This window comes from Salmo salar, chromosome 01 (assembly GCF_965601325.2).
Source record: "Salmo salar chromosome 01, fSalSal1, whole genome shotgun sequence".
Lineage (NCBI taxonomy): Eukaryota > Metazoa > Chordata > Actinopteri > Salmoniformes > Salmonidae > Salmo > Salmo salar.
The window spans coordinates 64,143,487-64,165,605 of record NC_138291.1 but is presented as its reverse complement, the minus strand read 5'-3'; the positions used below and the strand labels follow the sequence as shown (position 1 = coordinate 64,165,605).

The window sequence follows — 22,119 nt, the reverse complement described above, 5'->3', positions numbered from 1 at the left end:
GAGCGTCTGCGTTGCCAAGGGCTAAAATAGAACTCCTTCCTATTTCTGACGCAGATCGTGCTGAAAGTCCTGCCTCTCCCATCTCCTCATTGGTTTATAGAAGCAGGTACCCACGTGCCAGCTCCTCATGGTTATACCCACGTGGGTGATTGAAAGACGAACTGTTTTGCCGGTCATTGTGGTAATACTATGAAAGTTAAGATGCCAATCACCATATAAGTTCAAAGATGAAAAAGCCTGGAAGGAGGAGAGATGACTAGAAACTATTCAGTTGACCATTTTATGTGTGGATTAGGTAAAATAACAACTCAATGTTTATATCCCAGGAAAAATTTGCTAGCAACAGCAAGCTAGCTAAATAGGACAAATTAGCTAGCAAGTGCAAGCTAACTAGCTAAATTGCTGTACATGTTTAATGCTTTTCGACCTGCCTCTAAATTAATGTAATTGGTACAGAGTTTGTTTTGATATTTTAACCTGCGTGTCGTGATCGCGTTTGGTGTAGGGGGACAAAATAAATGTATGCATGATAGCGCACAATGGCGCACGTGCACAGCCGGTTTGGGTTCCGTGTTACACAACTCAGCACCTATGTGTCGCTCCACCTTCCTCAAACTCCAGTGCCCTACTTTTGTTTACCTTTTTACCAATGTCTATGGATTGTACAAGGATTTTAAGTTGGGACTTTGATTCCATTTTAAATCTAATTCCAGCTCCTGTATCGTTCTGCCTGTCTATAGATTATGCTGATGCCCCACTGTAAGAACTTGTAGGTATTCACTGGTTCTGAGGGAGGTAACGTGGCCACAAACAGTCACTGGGACACCTTCCAGCGCTACCGCTGTCTGGACAACAGCCAGAGGGTGATCAAGACATCTGCTGAAACATCATCTTTAGTGTGTCAGCTCTGCTGCACCTGGGAGCTAAAGGTATGGCACCACACTCCCAACAGTCATGTATGCGTGAACATACATGCTCATTTAAGTGTTTCTTAAAGTGGAAATCAGGAGCTGAACAATAACAAAGCCTTCTCCCCGCCCCTGTTTAGGTAAAAAGCTGAGGGATGGGGCTGGAGACACTAAAATTCATAGGCAGTGCTATAGATGCAATGACTGACCATCACACCTCCTTCTAAAATCCCATTGGAGGAGACGACCGAAGGTTCCCCGCCTCAGACAGGTTTTGAGAAGGAGGCAGGTAGAGAGGAAGTGAGGAGTTAAGCAGAGATGAATTGTTTTAGGTGGGAACTTATGTTGAATGGTACATTTATTCTGTTTGCACTTTATCTTTGTTCTACTTGTACTTTTTCCACAGATGGCTCTGGCTTTCTGATAACATCTGATCTGCTGAGACTCCTTATGGTGTCTGCTATGACTGTCTGCTTTTGTTTTACAGACAAACTTTGCTGGCTAACACGTAATAAGCTAGCTAACTTTAGCGGGTAGATTACACTCAACTCACGGTATAAATAGTATACCCATTAGAACTTATTTCCGAATTAATTTGGCTAAACTGCTGGGTTTCCCGAGTCGTCCGGTGCTTACTGTTCAAACCGGGTAGCTAGCTTAACAGATGGCTCTGCAGTGCATCGCAAACAGAAGGCTAGTAATAGCCAATCACAACACTGGACTGGCCAATGTCAGGAATTTGTTAGTTCATTGACTCCAGTGTAAGTGGCCAATCTAAGGTTTCTAGACACGCACCCATCTTTAAGGCCACCCCCATCAGCCTGAAATCCAAACCCAAAGGTGCCAAGACATGAGAGAGAGAACTTGACAATTACAAGTGACTATTGCTGGTGGACAATTTACATGTTTAAATCACGTTTCTTTGCTTACAGTTATATATGTACTGTTTAAGAAATGTTTATTTTTGATCTGTGACAATGATGTTCTGCTCACTCAGTCACACAAGTTTAATTTGTGCTCTCGACTGGCCTGGGCACTCGCGGGACCGATCCTCTGATCGCTTGACCACATATCTTCTCTCTCGACTCAGTGTTTGCTCCCGTAATGATGTTTCATCTTGCTTGCACGCTCCATCTAGTGCTCGTTCGACTTTTTAATCAGATTTGACACCATCATTGGCATATATTCTTCAAAGAGAGGACGCTGTAATGAGAGAAATGATGTAGCCTAAGCTACTGAAAATAAGCCTTTTACAAGATGAAATCAGCATTTGATTCTTATTAAAGAGATGGAGTCCAGAAAGGCTACTTTAGGAAACTGAATGAACATTTACACTGAGTGTACAAAACATTAAGGACACCTGCACTTTCCATGACATAGACTGTCCAGCTGAATCCAGGTGAAAGCTATGATGCCTTATTGATGTTACTTGTTAAATCCACTTCAATCAGTGTAGATGAAATGTATTGTTTATTTATTTAACCTTTATTTAACTAGGCAAGTCAGTTAAGGACAAATTTTTATGTACAATGACGGCCTACCCCGGCCAAACCCGGACGACGGGCTTGGCCTATTTATCAGCAATGATTCATCTATAAATTAAGAGAAGACTCCGTGTCAAATTAGGCCGTGCTCAATTTGTCAACTGCTGTTGAATAATGAACGAATAGTCAGACACATCCAACCTTTTTTAAAAGAAGACTGATGTTATTTATTTACTAGCATGCTATGAAAATGCGCATTGTACAAAAGAAAGTACGCACATCAAGTGCCATAGCCTATAAGCTAGAGCTTCTACACACCCATGCATCTAGTGGTTTTGCTGCTGGAGCATCAAGTGACAGTTGGAAAGAGGAGGAGATGTAGACAGTTAAATAGACAAACTAAGTTAGCAAAACAATTGCTTATAATCATTAGTAAATACTCACGCAATTAGGTAAAGCTTATCTGCATGAAAATAATGTATATACATTTTTTTACAAATTTTTCGAAAAATGCATGCATGCCTTATTAAATGGTTTTGACAGTTATTTTATTTTCATGACCGTCTTCATCCATAATGGTCATTTATTCAATTACCAGTCACAGCCCGAGTCTCGCTCTCTCTCTCTGTTGCTCTCTTTCTCCCTGTCTCGCTGTGTGTGTGTCGGGGGGGTGGGAGTGTGACAGAGTGTAAGAGGCGTGTAGAGGCGCGAGAGGTGTCAAGTTGTTTAAACTGATGTGGCCAGGGGAGTGGGGTGGAGGATTGGGTCTGTCTGAAAGGACCCTCAAATTAAACCATGTGTCTTCCTAATGGAGCCCTGTACGTTTCCATGGCTCCCCCAGCCTTCGCTCCCAGAGTGGCCATCCCATAATTGATGGTCAGATGTAGCCGGCTGACTGAGATGATGGCCAACCTTTCACCATAAGAATGAAGGGAGGCTATTGTCAAGGGGAGAAGAGAAATTGAAAAGCCTGTGGCGCTGTCTCTCGTTTCATCGCCCTCTCCCTCTCTCTGGTCAAACTCCCCATCATGCACTCACGACTCATCCCTCTCTTTCTTTTTCTCTCTCTCTCTCTAAATGATTTCCCTTGTTCTGTCTCTCTCAAGGGGCTCAATTTTGTTCACACATAAAGGGATCAATTATGGGTGTTCTATCAGTGTTACAGTGCCTATATTTATTTTCTTACCCATCTACGCACAGTACCACATAAAGACAAAGTAAAAACATGTTTTTAGACATTTTTGCTAATTTATTGAATGTGAAATATAGAAATATCTCATTTAAATAAGTATTCACACCCCTGAGTCAATACTTTGTAGAGGTACCTTTGGCAGTGATTACAGCTGTGAGTCTTTCTGGGCAAGTCTCCTTCTTTGGGATAGGGGGCAGTATTTTCACGTCCGGATGAAAAGAGTGCCCAAAGTAAACTGCCTGTTACTCAGGCCCAGAATCTAGGATATGCATATAATTGGTAGATAATGATAGAAAACACTCTAACGTTTCTTACACTGTTAAAAAGATGTCTGTGAGTATAACAGAACTGATATGGCAGGCGAAACCCCAAGGACAAACCACCCCCCCATCAGCTTACCACTATTTTCAATGGTGAGTACTATAATTATAAGCCCAAGTCCTCCCAGATTGCAGTTCCTAGGGCTTCCACTAGATGTCAACAGTCTTTAGTAAGAGTTTCAGGCTGGTTTTTGGAAATATGACCCAGAAATTGTAGTTTTTCTAGGTGGCTCCCATTTTGGCTGGAGTGTTTCCAAGCGTGTGGAAGAAAGTGCATTCTTTTTTATTTATCTCCGGTAATGAACATACTATTCTCCATCTTAAATTTTATCGTTTATTTGCGTATTAGGTTACCTAAGGTTTGATTATAAACATTGTTTGATTTGTTTGGAAAAGTTTATTAGTAACGTTTGGGATTCATTTTGTATGCATTTTGATGGAGGGAAACTGGATTGATTATTGACTGAAGCGCGCCAGCTAAACTGAGTTTTTATGGATATAAAGAAGGACATTATTGAACAAAAGGACCATTTGTGATGTAACTGAGACCTTTTGGAGTGCCAACAGAAGAAGATCATCAAAGGTAAGGCATGAATTATATCGTTATTTCTGACTTTCACACCTGCCTGGTTGAAATATGTTTTTCATGTGTTGGTATGTGGGGTGCTGTCCTCAGATAATCGCATGGTTTGCTTTCGCCGTAAAGCCTTTTTGAAATCTGACACGGCGGCTGGATTAACAACAAGTTAAGCTTTATTTTGATGTATTACACTTGTGATTTTATGAAAGTTAAATATTTATAGTAATTTAATTTGAATTTGGCGCTCTGCAATTTCACCGGATGTTGTCGAGGTGTCCCGCTAGCGGCACACCTTTCCCAAATTAAGAGCTTTACACATCTGGATTGTGCAACATTTGCCCATTATTAAAAAAAAATGTCATGCTCTGTAAAATTGGTTGTTGATTTTCCAGTAGATTTAATTAAGACAAAACTGTAACTCGGCTAGGAACATTCACTGTCTTCTTGGTAAGCAACTTCAGTGTAGATTTGGTCTTGTGTTTTAGGTTAATGTCCTGCTGAAAAGTGAATTCATCTCCCAGTGTCTGGTGGAACGCAGACTAAACTAGGTTTTCTACAAGGATTTTGCCTGTGCTTAGCACCATTATGTACATTTTTTATCCTGAAAAACTGCCGTCCGTACCGATTACAAGCATACCCATAACATGATGCAGCCACCACTATGCTTGAAAATATGAAGTGGAATTCAGTAATCTGTTGTATTGGATTTTCCCCAAACTTAACACTTTGTATTCAGGACAAAAAGTGAATTGCTTTGCCACATTTTTTTTCTGTATTATTTTAGTGCCTTGTTGCAAACAGGATGGATGTTTTGGAATGTGTTTGTACACATAGTAACTACATTACTGTTGATCCATCCTCAGTTTTGTCCTATCACAGCCATTAAACACTAACTGTTTTAAAGTCACCATTGGCCTCATGGTGAAATCCCTGGGCGGCTTACTTCCTTTCCGGCAACTGAGTTAGGAAGGATGCCTGTACCTTTTATAGTGACTGGGTGTATTGATACACCATCCAAAGTGTAATTAATAACTTCACCATGCTCAAAGGGATATTCAATGTCTGCTTTTTGAACGTTTACCCATCAAGCAAAAGGGGCCCTTCATTGCGAGGCACTGGAAAACCTTTGTGGTTAAATCTGGGTTTGAAATTCACTGCTTGACTGAGCAACCTTATAGATAATTGTATGTGTGGTGTACAGAGATAAATTAGTCATTTAAAAATCATGTTAAACACTATTATTGCGGTTTAAAATTATGCAATTTATTATGTGACTTGTTAAGCACATTTTTACTCCTGAACCTATTTAGGCTTGCCATAACAAAGGGGTTGAATACTTATTGACTCAAGACATTTCAACTTTTCATTTTTTATTATTTTGTAAAAATGTAGAGGAAAAAAACAGAATTCCACTTTTACATTATGGGGTATTGTATGTAGGGGTCCCTGGTTCAAATGTTTAAGATATGAGTGCATCGGTCTGTGGGAGCCCAAACCGATCCAAATGAAGCGTGCATAGGTCAGAAAACCAATTCAAACGTTATGAATCTCCAGTTCACTGTTATTTTACTCATATTTTCTTCTTCTGAAAATACCTCTTATCTGTTGTGACTTAATTGAAGGGTCCTCTCCTTCAGTTCGGTAGCCTATCAAACTTTTATGCATGTAACTGTGAATGACTGTCAGATAAGTGCGCACAGTGGGGGAGATACAGCTGCGCCAATGAGAGGCAGGTCTGCCCGTTATTCTAATAGGCTATTCGTACATCTGGCCCCTTCAGCATGTAAAATGGCTTTCGCAATGTCAAATCATAGGCTTTATCAGTTGAGTGACAACCATTGTAATTTGCTGGGTTACCTAATGCACTGTAGAAAATTGTGTTTTACCTGAGTTGTGTAGCCTACTAGAGTGGACGCAACTCACATCCAACTGCTGATTGGGGTTTTCAATCATTCCGATTTTATTTAGGCTGTTCAGGTACTCCATAAGACATAATTTTGCTTTAAACAGTTAGTATATTTGGTCATTTTTACATGAACAGGTTTGGACCCTAATTTCATAAAGGACAGAAATAATTTCACATTTATTGGTCAGCGCAGGAGAAGCTATCTGTAAAATTCCAAACAGCCTAAATCATTCAATTTCGAGACTGGAGTAAAATCCAAAGCTGCATTATGTTAATTGGCTAAATTACATGCTGATTTCAAAATATAACAAGTTAATCAGTGGGTTATTTAAGATAAAAGGTGGGGGGACAAAATGCCTACATTTCCCCCACCCCTAATCTGATAGTGGGGCGGTAGATGCTCAGTCTGTCCAATGGCTCAGCTCAGAGAGGCCCAGCTCCTGAGCTCCCATCACCAGCAGATATGAATTTAAAATAGAAAATGAATGTTCATGCAAAAATGTTAGTGTATCGAACCCAAATCACATCAATTCGTTCTCCGAATCAAAACGAATCTCACTGATTCATGTCAAACTAAAAGGTATCATTCCTGTCTCTTATCGGAGCCCATGCATCTAGATGCGTATCGAGGCGTTCATGAAATGAGAGATGCACATCCCTACATAATCCCCATCATATACATGTATATCCTCCGTATGACTTGTCTTTGGAATTCTGATTAATGGTTCCAAAAATAATGTATCCACAAATTCAATTCCATTTGAACTTAGGAAGTGAAATCACTGAGGATTCAATTAATTAAAATCCATATCCAACAGAAAGGAATGGTAAAATGGTACAATAGTTATTATTTCTCTTAGTTGACTGTTTTGAGATGGCATTGTTTCGAGAGAGATGACTGTGCTTTTTCGTTGCACATTGAGGTTCTGAACCCCACATAAATCCATCTCTGAAAACATCCTCCTACATCTTGAGGAGGGAAGGGGTGTAGGCAGCACACATCATGGATAACCAGGAGTCTCTCTCTCACACACACACACACACACACACACACACACACACACACACACACACACACACACACACACACACACACACACACACACACACACACACACACACGACAGATAAGACTTTACACCCAATCAATCCTGCCTACAAGTCAATGTTTAATCTCTCTCTCTCTCTCTCTCTCTCTCTCTCTCTCTCTCTCTCTCTCTCTCTCTCTCTCTCTCTCTCTCTCTCTCTCTCTCTCTCTCTCTCTCTCTCTCTCTCTCTCTCTCTCTCAGATGCACCTGCAGGCAGAGCTGCAACCAGTTCGGCTGCTGCACCCATCAGCGATGAAGACATCTTTGGTCCAATGGTGTCCAACCCTCTGCCGTCCTCCGACAACACTCAGATACCACCTCTCCCTCCAGAGCACGTCAAACTCATTCCGTGGAAGGCCTAGCGTCTGCAGGTTTTCACTCCTCCCTTGTACTTAATTGATGAGTTAAGGTCACTGATTGGTAAGGAACTCTCCTCAACTAGTTGTTTAGGTGTTAATTGGACACAAATTGAAAGGAGAAACCAAAAACGAGAAGGCACTGGGCCCACCATGGAATGAGTTTGACTCCCCTGCTCTAGCGCACCCAACATCTCCACAATCCCATATCTCACAATCTTCTTTCTCACCACTCTCCCCATCAACCTCCCAGTGTTGTCTGCCTATGTCCTCTCCCCTATGGACACAATTGCTGTGTTCAGTGAAGACAGACTGCAGCACTGGGCTTTGTTTTCCTCTGCAGTAAGAACACACACACACCTCTGTATTCATTCATACACACACACACACACACACACACATTGACCCTAGTTCAAACACCCCTCACACACACACACAGTGTGCAGTCTCCCATTCCATGTCCTCAGAGAGCTGGAGCGAGGTTGGAGTGCATTGTTAACATTTCACAGTGTAAACAAAGGCAGTGTGTTCCAGCTCGCCAGCCACAGCTAACACTGTCGGTTACAGGTCTGTCAGAAGAAAGGACACACCTCAATAATGTCTGTACATTACCACGGGGGAGGAGAGGGAAGAGGATGAGAGGGGAACGGAGAGGGATGGAGAAGAGGGAGATTGGGACGGAGTGCAGGAACAGAAAGAGAGTATAGTCTGAGAGTCGTACAGAGACTGGAAGAGACGAGCTGGCATTCTCAGCTGTCTCACCAGTCCGAGAACAGATGTGGAAAAAAGAGAGAGAGGGAAAACAGTTGTTTAAATTAAACTTTTGTCAATGAGGTGTGTTTGAGAGGTGCCACAGTTATTCCCCCACCCCTACCTTCGTCCCCATCCCACTCCCCTATTCCCTTGGCCCTCCCCTGCCGACACACAGAACATGGATCTCCCCTCTTTCGTTGAATGGCTCCCAGCACACGCCGGCTACATGCCACCTGGGAGCCCCGACAACCCGCTACACGTACCTCAAACTACCACTGCTAGCCTGGTACCAACCCCCTGCATTCTCTCTCTCAGCCTCTCCTTTGATCTCTAAACCCCTCTCCTCCCTCCATCCCTCACTCATCCCCACTACCCTCCATCCTCTCCTCCATCCATCTCTACCCCTCTCCTCCCTCCATCTATCACTCAACTCCTCTCCTCCCTCCGTCCCTCCTTCCATCCTTCCTCCTTCTGTCCTCTCTGCTTCCCCCCCTCCCCTTGATTTCCCATCCCTGTCTCCCCCTCCCTGCCTTCATACCGTGCATCTAGAACACACTCAATACATTTGCACTGCTTGCATGTGGAATGAATTCGGACACACAAAGAAAGAATACACATGAATACACACATCACTTTCCTACTGGCTGCCCATTATTATTTTGTGCTACTGGTTTGAGCTGTGGCTGCACACACACACACACACACACACACGTACACACACACGTACACGCACACGTACACGTACACGTACACACACACGTACACACACGTACACACACGTACACACACACGTACACACACACACACACACACACACACACACACACAAGACAGCACTGAGCTGCTTTCCCTCAACTATAAAACAGGATTTCGGGTATGCTCTGCTATCTCTGAATATGTCAATTATAAAAATATGATTAGAGCTCTTCATGATCTGGGATTTGTGTTATCCCCAGCTTTTCAACCAAGCATGCCTTTTTTCTCTCTGAATATTCTGGAAAAACAGAGGCTGACAGATTGGAGTGGGAAGAGAAATATTGATGGAGATGGAGAGAAATAGAGAAGGGGTTCTCCCACTAGTCGGTTTTTAGTCTTTCAATCTGTTCTCTCTTTTTTTCTCTCTTTCTTCCCTGGCCAGTAAAATAACACCCCCGCCCCTCCACACACACACACACACACACACAGACACACACACAGACACAGACACACACAAAACCTTCTGTCTGTCGGACACATTGCTCAGTAGGATTGTTGACTGCAGATGGTGTATCAGAGGGGGATAGTGTGTGCCTGCATGCCTGAGTGTGTGTACATTCTGCCAGATTCAGGCTGGCTGGAACACACGCTGCTAGTGTTTGTGGGTCTGAGTGTAGAAGTGTATGAATACTGACACAGTGGGAAATGGCTGTTGGATGGAAATGCCACTTCTAATTCACAGCTTTGTGGGGATTCAACAGAGGGGAATATAATATGGATACTGGAACAACGTGTGCTAAAGTGGGAGCCCAGCTATGCACAGATCTGTGTGTGTGTGTTGTGTACCTGACTGTGTCCACTAGAAGGACAGTCCCTGCTTTGCAGTTTTTTACGATTGCTTACACACTCAAATGTAACTTTTCCCACAATTAGCAAAACCTTACACTCAAGGAGCAAAACACAAGGCTAGATTTGCACAACTGTAAGCACATTGTCAGCTTCACACTATTTGCAAAACATTACACACAGTGATTTGCAAAACACTAAACACACTTGTATACATCAGACACAGAAGTATATCATGATGTCACTTCCTTGCAATTCCAAAGCACTGACTGTCAAATTACCACACCTATGAGCCAATCTGTTAAACACAGCCATCAGGTGCACAAACACATGATTGCTAAATTGTAGACACACCAATCAGGTTTAAGCACTATAAAAATGCTGCAGGTAGGTTCACCTGCCTTCAACCAAAATGGAAGAAGTCAGAAGAAGAGTGAGGGTGAGAGGAGGAGTACACAGAGGAGGAGGAGGAGGAGGAGGCAGAGGCAGAGGCAGAGGCAGACCTGAAGCAGGAGGAGAACGTGCACAAAGAAGAAGAGGACCAAACTTAGCAAATTACATTCATGCAACACTAGTGGACCATGTTGTGAACCACGGATTGACGCTGAGGGTGGCTGGACTGAGAGTTCATCCAAATCTTAGCAGATATACAGTGGCATCTGTCATAAGGACTTTTCGACAGGAAAACATGTAAAAGATCTGTCTACAGTTACAGTAATCAGCCGCTTATTGTATGCACCATATCAGCACTTGTGATACCCCTTCCTGTGTCATTGTACAGTAAGTTACATGTATTATTCTCTACATAGGACTGAGGGTCGGGAACGACAAGGAGGAAGGGGGCCCATATTCACGCAAGAACAAGAGAGAGAGATAATAAACATGGTTTTGGCCAATAATGCTATCAGGCTCAGAGAACTACAAGCCAACATTATCGGTGACCATAGCATTTTCAATAATGTCCATCAGGTCTCTCAGTTAACACTGGCACGCATCCTGAAAAGACATCAGGTTCAAATGAAACAACTTTATAGAGTGCCTTTTGAGTGGCATTCCGAGAGGGTCAAACGGCTGCGGCATGAGTATGTGGAGGTTTGTATTGTTCACTTTAGCACTGTGATGTTGCATACTGCACACATTACTTTTTTACATTGACTGTATACTAGACCGATCCTGAACTACACAATCTTGTCTTTCTCTGTATTTCAGGGAGTTTTGCAGATGGATGCTGAGGAAATTCTGTATGAATTCATATATATTGATGAGGCAGCGTTCAACCTCACAAAAGCAAGAAGGAGAGGCAGAAATATCATTGGCCACAGGGCTATACTCAATGTCCCAGGGCAACGTGGGGGTAACATCACCCTTTGCGCTGCCATTTCACAGCATGTGGTTTTCCTCCGTCATGCCAAAATGGGCCCTTACAACACCTCACATTCTCGCATTTTTGGACCGATTGCACCACATCGTCACAGCAGGTAATGAAATGCACCAGATGCATTACACTGTCATCTGGGACAATGTGTCATTCCACCGCTCTGCTTTGGTCCAGAACTGGTTTCAACACCATCCACAGTTGACAGTACTATACCTTCCACCATACTCTCCGTTTCTAAACCCTATCGAAGAGTTTTTCTCTGCATGGCGGTGGAAGGTTTACGATCTCCAGCCCCAGGTTCAGGTACCCCTCATTCAGGCCATGGAGGACGCCTGTGACCAAGTCGACGCCGCAGCTGTGCAAGGATGGATTCGACATTCAAGACGGTTTTTCCCATGTTGTCTTGCTAATGAGGATATTGCTTGTGATGTTGATGAAATTCTCTGGCCAGATCCAGCTAGGCGAAGAGATAATGTATAGTATGTTTACTGTAGTATTTTCTGTACAATATTGTCAGTTTTTTTCAGATTATTTTTTTATGTTTTTTGTTGTTGTTTACTGTAATTGTAACCTGTACTGGATACAGTATTTTACGTTTGTCTGTTTGCTGAGCTACCAGTGTTATGCACACTACTGTAGTAGCGTGAAAACTGGGACATGTTTTGTTGTGATTCTCCATGTTGACATGTTGACTGATTTGGGTATATGGAGAGAAATAAATGATATTTTCCTCAGTCTGCAGCAGTGGTCTTGTGTAGTGTTTGTATAGTTGCACTTTCTCTGTGTACTTCATTTAAGGTACTCTAATCACTGACAATTAGACTTGCAAAAAGTGTTTTAGGTTAGCAACAGCAGTGTGTAACTGGTTCAAAAAGATTGAAGTCATATGAAATGTGTGTTTCGTATGGTAACAAAATATTGTTTTTATGAAGTCGTGTATAGTTTTGACAAAAGTGTTCCATTTTGCAAATGATCTGAAGTGTTGTGCTACTTTGGTGTAGGGTTGTGCTAATTGTGTGTAGTGTTTTGACAAACCGGGCCCTGTTTTCAAAATTGTGCTTAAACAATTGGAAAAAAAACTACAGTGGGGGGAAAAAAGTATTTGATCCCCTGCTGATTTTGTACGTTTGCCCACTTACAAAGAAATTATCAGTCTAATTTTAATGGTAGGCTTATATGAACAGTGAGAGACAGAATAACAACAAAAAAATCCAGAAAAACGCATGTCAAAAATGTTATAAAATGATTTGCATTTTAATGAGGAAAATAAGTATTTGACCCCTCTGCAAAACATGACTTAGTACTTGGTGGCAAAACCCTTGGCAATCACAAAGGTCAGATGTTTCTTGTAGTTGGCCACCAGGTTTGCACACATCTCAGGAGGGATTTTGTCCCACTCTTTGCAGATCTTCTCCAAGTCATTAAGGTTTCGAGGCTGACGTTTGGCAACTCGAACCTTCAGCTCCCTCCACATATTTTCTATGGGATTAAGGTCTGGAGACTGGCTAGGCCACTCCAGGACCTTAATGTGCTTCTTCTTGAGCCACTCCTTTGTTGCCTTGGCCGTGTGTTTTGGGTCATTGTCATGCTGGAATACCCATCCACGACCCATTTTCAATGCCCTGGTTGAGGGAAGGAGGTTCTCACCCAAGATTTGACAGTACATGGCCCCGTCAAATGATGCGGTGAAGTTGTCCTGTCCCCTTAGCAGAAAAACACACCCAAAGCATAATGTTTCCACCTCCATGTTTGACGGTGGAGATGGTGTTCTTGGGGTCATAGGCAGCATTCCTCCTCCTCCAAACACGGCGAGTTGAGTTGATGCCAAAGAGCTCCATTTTGGTCTCATCTGACCACAACACTTTCACCAGTTGTCCTCTGAATCATTCAGATGTTCATTGGCAAACTTCAGACGGGCATGTATATGTATTCTTGAGCAAGGGGACCTTGCGGGCGCTGCAGGATTTCAGTCCTTCACGGCGTAGTGTGTTACCAACTGTTTTCTTGGTGACTATGGTCCCAGCTGCCTTGAGATCATTGACCACATCCTCCCGTGTAGTTCTGGGCTGATTCCTCACCGTTCTCATAATCATTGCAACTCCACGAGGTGAGATCTTGCATGGAGCCCCAGGCAGAGGGATATTGACAGTTCTTTTGTGTTTCTTCCATTTGCGAATAATCACACCAAATGTTGTCACCTTCTCACCAAGCTGCTTGGCGATGGTCTTGTAGCCCATTCCAGCCTTGTGTAGGTCTACAATCTTGTCCCTGACATCCTTGGAGAGCTCTTTGGTCTTGGCCATGGTGGAGAGTTTGGAATCTGATTGATTGATTGCTTCTGTGGACAGGTGTCTTTTATACAGGTAACAAACTGAGATTAGGAGCACTCCCTTTAAAAGTGTGCTCCTAATCTCAGCTCGTTACCTGTATAAAAGACACCTGGGAGCCAGAAATCTTTCTGATTGAGATGGGGTCAAATACTTATTTCCCTCATTAAAATGCAAATCAATTTATAACATTTTGACATGCGTTTTTCTCTATATTTTTGTTGTTATTCTGTTTCTCACTGTTCAAATAAACCTAACATTAAAATTATAGACAGATCATTTCCTTGTCAGTGGGCAAACATACAAAATCAGCAGGGGATCAAATACTTTTTTCCCCCACTGTAACTTCCTCTTTTACCTATTTATTCCCTCCACATTGACCAGACACACCCCCCCTTCCTCCCTCTCTCTCATCCTCTCTCTCCTACTCCCACTTCGCTAATGATCCAGAAGGTAGTCAGGCAGACACACAGATCCAACATTAGGAAAATGCTCCTCATTGGGCCACATGCAAATGCCTGGGTATTTATAGAACATTGATACCTATTTCAACACTCCAGAGCCGCCTGCTTGTCACCTTAATCGGTCTCTGCCCTAATACAGTGCAAATGGACCGTGTGTGTGTGTGTGTGTGTGTGTGTGTGTGTGTGTGTGTGTGTGTGTGTGTGTGTGTGTGTGTGTGTGTGTGTGTGTGTGTGTGTGTGTGTGTGTGTGTGTGTGTGTGTGTGTGTGTGTGTGTGTGTGTGTGTGTGTGTGTGTGTGTACAGTTACTACAACCAAGTCCAAATAATTGGCATCCTTGATAAAGATGAGCAAAAAAGACTATAAAAATCAAATAATACATATACTGAGCTATATTGTATTCTCAAAAACAAGTAATTACAAGTATTGGAACCCCTGTTTTCAATATCTTTCAATACCTCACCTTGCCAGGATAATGGCACAGAGCCTTTTTTTCTAAAATGTTTTATGAGATTGGAGAACATTAGGAGGGATCTTAGATCATTCCTCCATAAAAAAAATCTTTCCAGATCCTTGATGTCTTTCGTCTGCGCTTCTAGACTGCCCTTTTCAATTCAAACCACAGGTTTTTAATGGGGTTCAAGTCCAGAGACTGAAATGACCATTGCAAAATGTTGATTTTGTGTTCTCAAATCTCATAAAAGATTCTAGTCTCAGTGCCGTTATCTTCCAAGGTGAGGTATTGAAAACAGGGGTGCCAATAATTTTGCCCCTTCTCTTTTTGAGAAAAAGTAATTACTTGTCAAACAAAACACACTTTCAGGTCTTGCCATAGATTTTCCAGTAAATCAAAAGTGTAACTCGGCCACTCAGGAACATTCACTATCTTCTTGGTAAGAAATTCCAGAGTAGATTTGGCCATGTGTTTAAGGTTATTGTCCTTTTGAAAGGTGAATTCATCTCCAAGATTTTGTCTTTGCACAGCTCCATTCTGTTTATTATTTTTTTTAAGGATTACAATCATACCCATAACATGATGCAACCACCACTATGCTTGAAAATATGGAGAGTGGTACTCACTAATGTGTTATATTGGGTTTGCCCCAAAAATAACACTTTGTATTCAGGAAAAAGTTAACTGATTTTTTGCAGTATTACTTTAGTACCTTGTTTCAAACAGTAGGCATGTTTAGGAATATGTTTATTCTGTACAGGCTTCCTTCTTTTCACTCTGACAATTAGGTTAGTATTGTGGAGTAATTACAATGTTGTTGATCCATCATGAGTTTTCTCCTTTCACAGGCAATAAACTCTGTAACTGTTTTACAACATTGGCCTCATGGAAGGGCCTAAGGCACTGCAGTCTAAGGCACTGCATCACAGTGCAAGCTGCATCACTACAGATCCTGGTTTGATCCCAGGCTCTATCACAGCCGGCCGTGACTGGGAGACCCATGAGGCGACACACAATTGGCCCAGCGTCGTCCGGGTTAGGGGAGGATTTGGCCGGCCGTGTTATCCTTGTCCCATTGCGCTCTAGCGACTCCTGTGGCGGGCCGGGTGCAATGCACACTGACACGGTCACCAGGTATACGGTGTTTCCTCCAACACGTTGGTGCGTCTGGCTTCCGGGTTAAGCGAGCATTGTGTCAAAAAGCAGTGCGGCTTGGCGGGGTTGTGTTTCGGAGGACGCACGGCTCTCGACCTTCACCTCTCCCGAGTGTGTGTGTGTGTGTGTGTGTGTGTGTGTGTGTGTGTGTGTGTGTGTGTGTGTGTGTGTGTGTGTGTGTGCACAGACAGTAGAAGGTCATGCTCATGGATGTTTAAGTCCCTGCTCCAATTACATATCATGTGCTTAATCACCTGCTTGTGTCTGTATCAGCTGTCTGTCTCAGTCTCTGTGTTTGTACAAGGGCATGTGTACAGGTGTGAGTACGAGACACTGCTCGTCTACTTCGCTCTGTTCATACCCTCAGTGTTCAAAGGGACTGCAGACAGATGGGAGTCCAGCACTGCCTGCTAAGCAGCCGAATGCCACAAAGCCCTTCCTGTGTGTGTGTGTGTGTGTGTGTGTGTGTGTGTGTGTGTGTGTGTGTGTGTGTGTGTGTGTGTGTGTGTGTGTGTGTGTGTGTGTGTGTGTGTGTGTGTGTGTGTGTGTGTGTGTGTGTGTGTGTGTGTGTGTGTGTGTGTGTACAGTTACTACAACCAAGTCCAAATAATTGGCATCCTTGATAAAGATGAGCAAAAAAGACTATAAAAATCAAATAATACATATACTGAGCTATATTGTATTCTCAAAAACAAGTAATTACAAGTATTGGAACCCCTGTTTTCAATATCTTTCAATACCTCACCTTGCCAGGATAACGGCAGAGAGCCTTTTTTTCTAAAATGTTTTATGAGATTGGAGAACATTAGGAGGGATCTTAGATCATTCCTCCATAAAAAAAATCTTTCCAGATCCTTGATGTCTTTCGTCTGCGCTTCTAGACTGCCCTTTTCAATTCAAACCACAGGTTTTTAATGGGGTTCAAGTCCAGAGACTGAAATGACCATTGCAAAATGTTGATTTTGTGTTCTCAAATCTCATAAAAGATTCTAGTCTCAGTGCCGTTATCTTCCAAGGTGAGGTATTGAAAACAGGGGTGCCAATAATTTTGCCCCTTCTCTTTTTGAGAAAAAGTAATTACTTGTCAAACAAAACACACTTTCAGGTCTTGCCATAGATTTTCCAGTAAATCAAAAGTGTAACTCGGCCACTCAGGAACATTCACTATCTTCTTGGTAAGAAATTCCAGAGTAGATTTGGCCATGTGTTTAAGGTTATTGTCCTTTTGAAAGGTGAATTCATCTCCAAGATTTTGTCTTTGCACAGCTCCATTCTGTTTATTATTTTTTTTAAGGATTACAATCATACCCATAACATGATGCAACCACCACTATGCTTGAAAATATGGAGAGTGGTACTCACTAATGTGTTATATTGGGTTTGCCCCAAACATAACACTTTGTATTCAGGAAAAAGTTAACTGATTTTTTGCAGTATTACTTTAGTACCTTGTTTCAAACAGTAGGCATGTTTAGGAATATGTTTATTCTGTACAGGCTTCCTTCTTTTCACTCTGACAATTAGGTTAGTATTGTGGAGTAATTACAATGTTGTTGATCCATCATGAGTTGTGTGTGTGTGTGTGTGTGTGTGTGTGTGCACAGACAGTAGAAGGTCATGCTCATGGATGTTTAAGTCCCTGCTCCAATTACATATCATGTGCTTAATCACCTGCTTGTGTCTGTATCAGCTGTCTGTCTCAGTCTCTGTGTTTGTACAAGGGCATGTGTACAGGTGTGAGTACGAGACACTGCTCGTCTACTTCACTCTGTTCATACCCTCAGTGTTCAAAGGGACTGCAGACAGATGGGAGTCCAGCACTGCCTGTTAAGCAGCCGAATGCCACAAAGCCCTTCCTGTGTGTGTGTGTGTGTGTGTGTGTGTGTGTGTGTGTGTGTGTGTGTGTGTGTGTGTGTGTGTGTGTGTGTGTGTGTGTGTGTGTGTGTGTGTGTGTGTGTGTGTGTGTGTGTGTGTGTGTGTGTGTGTGTGTGTGTGTGTGTGTGAAGCTCGGTAATCACGCACAACTTCCATCCTGTCTCACCTTATCTTATTCATCAGCTCACTCCGTTTTTCTGCTCTCTCCTCTCTTTCCCTCCTCTCATTTCACCTGTCCTCTCCCCTTTGCCTCTCTTCCTCTCGGCAGCCTCTACCTTAGCCCTCCCTGCCTACATACATGCACCTTTTCATATTCGCCCTCCCCATCCATTAGACTTAATGGGTGTCGGAATTGGGAAGGTATATTTCTGTTTAAAAGTTTTTTTTATAAAGGGTGTGTGTCTCCTCATGCTCAACCTCACTTCATCTTTCTCTCCTGTGCCAGTCTAATTAATATCGTCCAACTCACTTAAGGTGACAACACCTCTTCTTGGCACACATACACACATACACAATATATGTCTCCAATTGTCTCAAGGCTTAAAAATAATTATTTAACCTGTCTCCCCCCCTTCATCTACACTGACTGAAGTGGATTTAACATTGGATTTAACAAGTGACATCAATAAGGGATCAAAACGTTCACCTGGATTCACCTGGTCAGTCTATGTCATGGAAAGAGCAGGTGTTCATAATATTTTGTACACTCAGGGTATATCCATTGTTTTGGTCGAGATTGCTGAAGAATTTGGTTGGGAATATTGTCTCAGATTTTCAAGCAAATTTAAGTCAGGACTGAGACTGGACCATTCGGGAACACTCAGCACCTCTTGGAAAGCTATTGTGGTGTGTCTTTGAAATTAACATTGTGTAATTGTCACACTATATTTATTTTTTTGTCCTGGGATTAGGTTGAAGTGGGTTTTCCTCTCTTATCTGGCCTTTGCTCCTTTCACATTTTATTTTGGTCTGGACAAACTCCCCCATCCCTGCCAGTGACAAGCATACCTATAACATGATGCTGTCACCACAATACTTGAAAATGCAGAGGGTTTCTGTGTGGCTCAGTTGGTAGAGCATGGTGTTTGCAACGCCAGGGTTGTGGGCTCGAGTCCCACGGGGGACCAGTATGGAGAAAAAAAATGTATGAAATGTATGCATTCACTACTGTAAGTTGCTATGGATAAGAGCATATGGTGAATGACTAATATGTAAAAATAAAATGTATTAGATTTGACCCAAACCTGTTGTTTTAAATGTAGGCCAAAAAGTTAATTTCTTTGTCATGATGTCACATTCACTCTGGAGTGCCAGACTGCGCTCTGGGCATTCGTAAATTCAGAGCGTTGTCAGATTGTCTGTTCGTAAATTCAGAGCGTTTCACTGTCGGAGCATTCAGAGCGCACACTGGACGCTCTGGCAAAGGAGTAGGGTTCATCCGATCGTTCTGTCCTCAATGGCAGTCAAACACCCATGCTAACTGGCTAAAGTTAGCAAGCTTGCAAGCTACTTCCAGACAAAAATGAGAGAACACCTCACTCTGACCATTTAACTTGCCCTAGCAGAGCTGGTTAGGCTGTTTTCACGTTATCCAGAGCGTTGGTGACTGCAACTGTGCTGCTGGCAACAATTTAATTATGCTTTTTTGCCGACTTTACTGACACCGGACATATTCAACACGTGTTTTGTATTTGTAATTTCGTCAGTTATTCTGTGCTCTGGCACACTCAGACGAGAGCGCTCTGAAATCTGAGTAGATAGTCAGAGTGAATTTACAAACGCACCCTTACTTAATGGCCTTGTTGCAAACAGAATGGATGATTTAGAGTGGCTATTTTAGCACAGGCTTCATTCTTTTCACTTTGTCATACAAGCCAGTGACGTGGAATGAATGCAATGTTGTTGATCCTCTATATTTTCAAGTATTGTTGTGGCAGAATCATGTTATGGGTGTGTTTGCAACCAGCAGGGACCAGTGAGTTTGTCAGAATCAAAAGAAATATGAAAACCTAACCCTGAGGTAGAGTGGTATTTTTTAGTGGAACAATTACACTCATTTTAATGCCAAAGACAGACACACCAGAATGGCTTTCCAAGACGCGTTGTGTTCCTGAATGGTACAGTCCCAGTCCTGGCTCAAATCTGCTTGAAAATCTGAGAAGGTTTGAATATTGCTGTCCATCAATGATTCTCAACCAAATTTACTGAGCTTGAGCAATTTTGACAAAAACAATGGATATGTTGCCCTAAGAGTTGTGCAAAGTTGATATAATCTTATTCCAAATGATTCACAGCTGTAATGGCTGCCAAATGTGCTTCAACCAAGTATTAGCTCTGAAGTGTGAAGACATCATTTGTTATTAATTTGGAGAATGTAATCCCTTTTTAGATTTAAACTCTTTGGCATCAAAATGTGAAGCAAAGAGTGTGTAGACTTTGCAATATATGTGTGTTGGTGCATTCTGCTCATGGTTGACGTCAGTAAATACATTTGGTCACATTTCTCTCTCTCTCACTCACTCACTCACTCACTCACTCACTCACTCACTCACTCACTCACTCACTCACTCACTCACTCACTCACTCACTCACTCACCTACTCACTCACACACACACACACACACACTTACCCATTCTCTCTGATGTTCCTATGTGTTGTTCTGTCCCTCCAGGCCCTCTCCTGTGCAGTCCCAGGTGCCCCAGCGGTAGCAGCATCAATGGGGGTATCAGGGGGTGCAGCTGCCCCCCAGGCTGATCTGGACCTCTTCAGTGAGAAGAACAGTAGCACCACCAGCAGCATCAAGACAGAGGAGGTGACCAAGAAACTGCTCTCCAAGGACTCCATCCTCTCCCTCTAGAGCAACACTATGGTCAACCCACAGCCTGCTGCCCCAGGTAACGTTACATACATACATAGTACATACACAGTAGTGTGAACCCATTCTTTATGTAGTGTTATTGCAGCAGAAATCGAGTGCAGGTAACCTTGTGGATGTATTGCCTCTGCTAATATTAAGTGTTGACCCAAATTCTTTCCCTTTCTGTGTGTATTTGTGCGTATCCTCTCCTCCTGCTGCTGCTATTTATATGGGCCAGCCTCAGATGCAGCAGTTCCCCAGCCAGCCCTCCGGCCAGCCAACCTTCCAGACCTTCCTAGGAGTGGGCGGAGCTATGCCACCCACCACCATGATGGGTGGGGTTATGGCCCAGGGAGGAGGAGCCATGATGGGGCAGAACTCTGGTGTGATGGTCGGCCTGACGATGCCCAACAGTTACATGGGCATGCAGCAAGGCATCACGGGGCCTGAGGGCGGAGCTATGCCAGCGGGGGCGGGTACTCCCCGGATGTACGCTGCCATGCAGCAACAACAACAGCAGGGGCAGTGGAATATGAACCAGGTAACTAACATACACACCCCCTCTCACACACATCAGTGATGCAGCAACACAGTGGGTGAACATGGGGGAACCCCCCCCCCCCCCTGTGTGTGTCCCTGTTCCCTTATCCGACCGCTGTGTGTGTGTGAGCTCTTGTCATTATCCTGATGACTGCAGGAGGTTAATGAGAGATAATAAATCACTGTGCTCCCACTGACAACGCACACACACACATATATACACACACACCAAACACCGACACACACACAGACACTCTGCCTTTGTCAAGTACGTGATATGATCGGTCGTGTGTGTACTGTAATGGGTTCAGGGCAAGCTGTTGGACTTTAACCTTTGGGAAGGATGGGGGGGGGGGGGGGGGGGGGGGGGGCGACACTCCGAAGTGCTCTGGAGTCATTAGGCTCGTCTGTGTTACACACACAAACACACGCGTCTCACACAAGCCTGATAGTTCAGACATTGGAAAGGCATCGTTTTTATTTACCAGACTCATATGCATTGGGGAGTTACCTAATTAGGGTGTCCCCCCACAGTGCACAGAATGACAGACATCACATTTAGAATATGGTAACTCATATGAACAGGACATGCAAGTGGAGGATGCCACTATGTGTGGTCCTTCTTATTGAATTCTGATGTGCACTTTGAACATGAACTATCCTCATTAACTTTTCCTCAGCCAACAAGACGAGTAACGAACAGCAAAATCACTAGCCTATCTCAATCTACTATAGTAGAAAAGTTTAGGCTACCTGTTCTATTCATCAGCTGGTCGAGAAAGAAATGGCTTATTCCAAGCAGACTCTGGGACAGTTGTGGGACAATAGAGCCCAAATTCATACAACCAGTAGGCCTAGGCTACAGAAAATAAAAACGTTAAAAAGATATGAGTCTGATGCAAAAGATCAGAATGTTTAGCTTAAAATGTTGATAAACTATT

The 22,119-nt window shown here is 43.0% G+C and overlaps 1 pseudogene; it reads left to right on the top strand.

Moving 5' to 3' along the window:
- The window catches only part of LOC106605638 (stromal membrane-associated protein 1-like), an 86,001-nt pseudogene that overhangs the window by 57,940 nt on the left and 5,942 nt on the right, over nucleotides 1-22,119 (top strand).